Source organism: Ciona intestinalis, unplaced genomic scaffold (genome assembly GCF_000224145.3).
Source record: "Ciona intestinalis unplaced genomic scaffold, KH HT000474.1, whole genome shotgun sequence".
Taxonomy (NCBI): Eukaryota; Metazoa; Chordata; class Ascidiacea; order Phlebobranchia; family Cionidae; genus Ciona; species Ciona intestinalis.
The window spans coordinates 1-7491 of NW_004190795.1; the positions used below are offsets into that span (position 1 = coordinate 1).

A 7491-nucleotide genomic window follows, 5' to 3' on the forward strand; every position below is an offset into this window, starting at 1 on the left:
TAAACTTAGGCTTTATTTAACATAACGTAACTACGACCTTAATCAAATAGAATATTAGATATAGATTAAAATAACAACGGAAATGATATCACTAAACTCAGTAAGCTAATTCAAACAGTAACACTGCAACTGAAAGACGGGAGTTAAAACAAATGGTGAAACGTGGCGAACAAAAGAAGGAACACACGAAAGTAATTATTAGCGGCGCGCCGCACACAGTGTTGCCGTTTGTGGAATGCTTCCCTATGTAACAAACCCATTTTTTTATATACTTCTCCAGTAGTATGACTAATTCACTCCCACAACTTCCCATGGCTGCTTTGTCGTGATGAATTTTTAGTTCTGGAGCAACTGTTTTCATTTTTGCTTTAAACTGGCATTCTGGGCATTCCTCGATCCAGCAATGAAATGTAAATGGTTTTCATTCTAAGTGACTATATGTTGCTTCTGGGATCAGAATGTAACAAACCCATTTTTTTTATATACTTCTCCAGTAGTATGACTAATTGATTTTTTGGGGTGATAACGGTGCCTCTGTGGCCACCGGTACCTTCATCATCGTGGCACTGTTTTAATGCTATCTGTTGCTCCTCCTTCGTGTACAAAACCTGAGCCCGGTTACCATCTCCAGTCCTGAACATCTTGCCCTCTTANANACATTTTTCTGTGTAAGTTGTATAAGCGCAAGTGTAAGTAAGTTTTGTTCAAATACCATGCATCACAAATTTCTGTGCTGCCTTTCTTATTTTTCTGCGGTCTGATAACCTCTGGTAAACATGCCGGCCACCATCTCTAGTCCTGAACATCTTGCCCTCTTAAAAACATTTTTCTGTGTAAGTTGTATAAGCGCAAGTGTAAGTAAGTTTTGTTCAAATACCATGCATCACAAATTTCTGTGCTGCCTTTCTTATTTTTCTGCGGTCTGATAACCTCTGGTAAACATGCCGGCCACAGCTAACATACTCCTTCAAAGCAAGCAGATACTCGTCACTACAAATTCATTCAAATATTTTAAGTAGTTTTTAACAATTTTTTTTCTTTATTCGTATTATAATTTTCTGTGGCAAATTTAATTCCTCGTCGTCTAAACAGCTTTCGTCATTCGAACAGGAGTCAAATGCAATGAAGGCTTTTATTAAATTTTGCATCACACGGTTTTGCCCGCGAGTACAAACAATAAAAAATCCACTCTCGGGTTATGGCAGAAACAAGAGTTAACCTAGTGGAAAAGCAAAGAGCTTCTACAGTCTGGCAAACACAAAACTCCACAGCTGACAGTGTCAGTTTGTTTAACTTTTATGCCAAACTGGGTGTCTAGGAAGGGTATTAAGCATAAATATATACTCTTTTCAGCAGTTTATTACCATGTTAATTCTCCTGTTTTGGAATTCAGATAAATGGTGAAGTGACTGCTCCATAACACTGAAGAGAAAATGCCGCGTCGCATTTTTTTTTATTTTTTTTTTCAGAAACTCATATGATTGATTTGCAGTGCTAATTTCAGGACCCTTCCAATAAACTTCTTAAAAACCAACATGAAGTCGAACCGAATCTTGTTTCACCTGATTGAGAATTTATTTCATCCAATGTGCCTAATATAAAATATTCCACTGCATTTTCAGACAGTCATCCGTTACTAGTATCTTCCTGGAAATGATCAGCAATTAATTGGTTTAGCACATAGTGTATACACATCATTCCAAAACACTTTAGTTTCCTTGTTGTTAATCAGTGCAGGTTTTTCCAGTTGTGCTTTCATTGCAACTTCATCATTTCATAAATACGTGCAAAATATAAAATATTCCACTGCATTTTCAGACAGTCATCCGTTACTAGTATCTCCCTGAAAATGATCAGCAATTGATTGAGATAAGTCATCATCAATTAACTGAGAAAAATCCCGGCCTGTTAGCGGTTTATTGTTGCAGTTTTGATAAATAAGCAAATCAAAACGTTTTAGAAGATATTCGCAATACTGTAAATGGCTGCAGCAACTTATTAAAAGTTATTTCCTAGGAATCAGTGTATAACCACACAAAATAGCTTACCAAGCTTGGTGGAGAACTAGTTTTTGTGACTATCCAGGTTTCAGATCATAAACTCTTCGTTTTTTCCCCATGAGACATAGACTATATTTATATCTATATTTACAGTTACCATATAGCAGTTTGCATAAGCCGAGTAATCATGTTTGATTGGTTCTGTGTTTAAAATAGCAAGACTAAAATGACTGTACAGTGTAATAAGTAACAGAAAACGCTATGTCGACGGTACACTCTGTTTTGCTGCAAGCAATATTTAATTTTCCTCTAGCAAAGCCTATCGTAACCAAATTCCATAGAAATCACACGTTAAGCAACTAACTTGTCTATTGTTTACGAGTGCATGGACGCCATTTTTGTTCGAGCAGCTGTACAGCTGATAATGGCGATACTGCGAAATATATGCAAAATGTCTTCTTTACAGACGAATTAGGCATTTACAGAGACATTTTTAGCATTTTAATAGGGCAGGAACCAAAACTATGTTATTTTATAGCAAAAATACGAATAACCCAGTAAAGTACGCTATTAAATAGGCATATAATAGTAGCATCAGATATCAGTAAAAGTGTTAGTGTATGTATAGCAAAAATACGAATAACCCAGTAAAGTACGCTATTAAATAGGCATATAATAGTAGCATCAGATATCAGTAAAAGTGTTAGTGTATGTATATGAAGTTTTTTAATGATGTTAAATATGTGTGTACTATTTTTACATAGATTCACTTTGAGCGATGACATTGGCTTTGGCGATTTTAAATTACTAATAATAAATAGGCAACAAAAATTTAATCTTTGAACTTTAAAAGAAGTGACAGTCTGGGAAAAATAGATTCAATAATGAAACATTCGGTTTTTTATTTAATAATGCTCATTTTTAAATCTCAACCAATGGTATTTATTTTAATGGGAAGCCAAATTCATAATAACATCAAGCAATAGCTTTCTATACTGTCAAGTATGTGGTAAATCATTGTTTATCCATCATCTGCATGTTGCACAACTACCACTAAACTAAAGTAACACATGCAAGCAAATTTTTAAAGCCAAACCATTATTGCCAAAACATTTTATTAAAATGTCCACAATGAAGTACAAACATCATGCTGTATTGCAAAATTGTAACATTGCCCAATAATTTGTTTTTAATAATGAAAACAACTTTTCTCTTGCTTAATTTATTTGAAAATCCAGGAAAGTGAGCAAACCACTTAAAAAGTCTATTTTATTGAAATTTTATTAATCCCATCGTCTTGAGTTACCAAAACTCAACCAACCGTGTTCTTTTATCAGATTTTTCATAACAAGCTTTTGGACCAATCGACATCTGTTCAGATCACTTTGTTCAGCAGCATCTGCAGCAATAACAAAGAGGAATCTGTAAACTTTGTTCATAATATTGATCCTTTGTATCTACAGAACCTAACTTCAGTTGGTATCCTCACACTCGTTTGTTCAACCCTAATTATTGTTTGTCACGTTGTTAATAAACTGCATAAATAAATCTCGTTATATACACTTGTAGGACAATGCACTCGTCATATACCCCTTAATGCATAATAAAAAGTAACAAATTTAAGGCAATTAGGAGGACATAATGCATCTCCTGGGTACTCCCAAATATTTAAAATAAATATAGAACCTCCTTGCTTCACTTGAAACTTAAACTCCTGGTTGAATGTTTTGCAATTTTTGTTGCATTTAGTAAACTTTTCGCCACGCAGTGTGGTCATGGAATGTACCGGCTGTTTTAAAATAGAAACATAAAAAATTAAGTAGGTCAAATTAAAATTTTTGCGAATTATTTCAAATTGACATTAACCCAAAAAAGTCCTAACTATAAGCAGATGTGCTTCACAAATAACAACTTTCTTAAATTTCCTTCAACTTTCTTTACACTATATGGCTTGGTGATAATTCTTATAACTGTTAATAAATGTTTTGCTGCTGTACTATTCTCTAATTCATTTTCAAAAAAAAGGTGCGCTTCCATGCAAACTTGGGGGTACTGCATTAGCAATTCGGCAGATTTTTTATTGCTGCTGAACCGTTCTATCCATTTGCTAACATGTTCATTTCCCCTTCCGGTTAAAACTAGGTCGTTTTTAAGTTTTTTAACTTCCTTAGCAACTAATACGGGTGTCAAGACTCGAGATTCTACCGCTGATGAGGTATGTTGACAATTATTCGATTCCCCAAAATCAACAAACGAAAGTTCATAATGATGATAGCTGGCAGTATACTCCAATCAAAACTAGGGCGCATAGAATCCATAATAAAGTTAATAAAAATACGACAAGTCTTACATAAAACTGAAATTCATGAACTTGCACGAACAAACGTATATTGAGTTGCCCAGCAACCGTGTGGAGTGAGAGTTACATTCAAGCGTGACGAAGACAATGGACGAGTTCAGCCGTCATACTCTCTTTTAGTATACTTTGTTAAAACGCTGTTGTACCTGAAGCAGATGCGAAGGTCCTGTAAAAAAACATAACGATTTACGCAGAATGGCGGCCTCCTGGGTGCGTGGTGGAACAGCCCAAAATGTTAAAATAGAAACAAGTGAATTTTTCAATTTTTTTAATTGGAAAATATTTACACAAACAAAGTCTTTTTTTATAGTAGGTCCTCAGCACGCGGCAACACTTGAGCCGCCTGTCCACAGCCCCTGTAGCTCCACAGCCGCCTGTGGCTCCTGAGAAGGGGCAAGCCTTTTTAAAGGGGCACGCTCCTGTGGAGGGGCGGGCCTTTTTAAAGGGGCAGGCCTTTTCAAAGGGGCAGGCCTTTTTAAAGGGGCACACGCTCCTGAGAAGGGGCAGGCCCTGTTGAAGATCCGGGCTGCAAAAGTCTGCTGGAATATCTTTCGTCCCACTGTTAAACAAATTAAGATATATGAAAAGGTGTTGGTAACGTGTTTGGAATATGTACAAGGTACAACATCTTACTTTTTCTTTTGGTATCCACCTGCAAATTTAAAATAGTAGTTATTGTTCTTTTTATAGGCTATAGAATATTTGCATATATTAAAAACTAACTTTTTGCTTTTGTGAATAATTCCTTCTCTGTTAATAAAAAGTAAACAAATTAAGAATAACCTGGGATTTAATTTAAAGTAGCCTACTTACTTTTGCAGTCTGGCAATTTTTTTTTTGCCAATGAATCTGAAATTATTTTATATAAATTAAGAATCATTACATTTCTACACTACCTACCCCCTTCCGGTACCGAGTAAAATCACGTCATTTCTACACTACCTACCCACCCTCCTGTACCGAGTAAAATCATTACATTTCTACACTACCTTCCCCCCTCCGGTTCCGAGTAAAATCATTACATTTCTACACTACCTACCCCCCTCCGGTACCAAGTAAAATCATTATATTTCTACAATACCTACTCCCCTCCGGTACCGAGTAAAATCATTACATTTCTACACTACCTACACCCCTCCTGTACTGAGTACAATCGTTATATTTCTACAATACCTACTCCCCTCCGGTACCGAAAAATTCATAAATGCCTTCCCGCGACGATTTGCCAGATCATGAAGTTCATTAACAGTTGTGCTTGTGCTAATGATAAAGGTCAAATCTTCTATGCACTGAAATAGAAGAAAAAACGAGCAAAGCATTTAGTTTAAATAAAACAAAATGACAAACCTTATTAACAGCTCTATATTGAGGAAAATGCTCCAGTACATCTCCTTTCATTTTTTTAATCAGATCCAATCTCTGGCTTTTAGCAGTTGGACCCTCTTTAACAATCACAGCGCTCTTTCTTTTCCTTTGTGGCACATGGAATGTCTAGTTGCTTGATCGCATTTCAACATTATTTGCTTGTTTACAGAGAGCTTCCTCAAGGGCGAAGGTTTGGTTGAGACTACACTGTAGTATTGGATGTTCCAAACAAAGATTTTTTGCAATTGCTTTTCTTTCCACTTTGGTGGGTTACCTTTTTAAATAGGTTAAAATGACCTCATGGTTTTTTGTACAATTCCTATAAATGCCGTTTTTGATAAAATTTGAAGATATTTATTTTCAAATGGAAAAGCGACTAGGATATATATATATAGCCTTGATTCAAACTTTCTTGCGGATTAAATAAAAATTTTAAAAATATTTTTGATTTATGTGATCTCCTACTGCTTCCTGAATCAAAAGATCTCGTAAAGGATTGGTCACTTTCACAAACTGAGGCGTATTTTCATCTCTGCTTGTTGACTGTGCGTTTTCTATTTCTTTAACTGGTGTGCTGGTTTGTCTACCCGAAAAAATCTGTATAGGGTTGGTCTGAGGATGAGCTAAAAAGACTTCTTTCACTCTCGTTTAACCATGAAATTGTTTAGTCGGTTGACTCCAGCGGCAAAATCATCTAGAGCAAAATATTTCATTTTAGTTGATTTTAACTTGATTATTTTTTTGTTAGGTTTATGCTTAATTATTATGATTATTTTTTTATTATGTTTATGCTGTTGGTTGCAGTAGTGTGTCTAGTACTGTGGGCATAAGTAGAACACTTTTAAACGCCGGCTAAAACTTGGGGGTCAACACTGAAGAAACGGGAGGTCAACGCGAAACAAGGAGGTCAACACTAAAAATTGGGTACTAACGCGCAGCGGTTATATTGTATTAGAGCAAAATATTTCATTTTAGTTGATTTTAACTTGATTATTTTTTTGTTAGGTTTATGCTTAATTATTATGATTATTTTTTTATTATGTTTATGCTGTTGGTTGCAGTAGTGTGTCTAGTACTGTGGGCATAAGTAGAACACTTTTAAACGCCGGCTAAAACTTGGGGGTCAACACTGAAGAAACGGGAGGTCAACGCGAAACAAGGAGGTCAACACTAAAAATTGGGTACTAACGCGCAGCGGTTATATTGTTATTAATATATACACGGTTTGATCGGAAAAAGTAAGTTACACATTTAACTAAAAAATTCCGTTTCGTCATCTTGCTTGCTGTTCTTTCTGTGCTTCAAAAACTGTGGGTTTTTTCTGGTCCCGAAGTTGAAGCGCGTGGAAACTCGCTGTTGATGTCATCGCGAGTTAAACCCGGAATGTCTTCCAAGTCTATACTGTCTTCAAAGTCCATTAAAATTTTGATATCGTAAGCCACAGCATTGTTAGATATTAAAAAGATAAACAAACCTTTAATAGCTTCAATAATAGTTTTCTGCCGCAGCGTAAATTACTTCCATCTTGTACAACGAATCCGATAAACTGATTAACCGCCATTTTTTCGGCACGAAATTTAGCATTGTTGCGTCACGCCTGACAGTCCATTGTATTTGGCTGATGTAATAACGTAATAATCATCGTATGTGACGTAAACGAGCGGGTATATTCAGATTTAAAAGAAAGTTATATTGATATACCGTCAGTTAATAGAAATTGAGTGGAATGCTCTTAGTGTCGTATTTCCTTTGTTCAACACTCTAATT

At 35.6% G+C, this 7491-nt stretch overlaps 3 long non-coding RNA genes across 3 annotated transcripts; all 3 read right to left on the reverse strand.

Moving 5' to 3' along the window:
- Nucleotides 1-517: 517 nt before the first annotated feature.
- Nucleotides 518-2621, reverse strand: LOC113475433. Its single transcript, XR_003397190.1, has 2 exons — nt 931-2621; nt 518-765 (listed from the first exon to the last, which is right to left on the reverse strand). It is a non-coding gene; the product is annotated as an uncharacterized LOC113475433 (long non-coding RNA).
- Nucleotides 2622-3347: 726 nt separating this feature from the next.
- On the reverse strand, nt 3348-4692 carry LOC113475435. The gene is made up of 2 exons (XR_003397192.1): nt 3687-4692; nt 3348-3399 (listed from the first exon to the last, which is right to left on the reverse strand). It is a non-coding gene; the product is annotated as an uncharacterized LOC113475435 (long non-coding RNA).
- Nucleotides 4693-4702: 10 nt separating this feature from the next.
- LOC113475434 lies at nt 4703-5226 on the reverse strand. Its single transcript, XR_003397191.1, has 3 exons — nt 5083-5226; nt 4993-5011; nt 4703-4918 (listed from the first exon to the last, which is right to left on the reverse strand). It is a non-coding gene; the product is annotated as an uncharacterized LOC113475434 (long non-coding RNA).
- Between the last annotated feature and the right edge of the window lie 2265 nt (nt 5227-7491).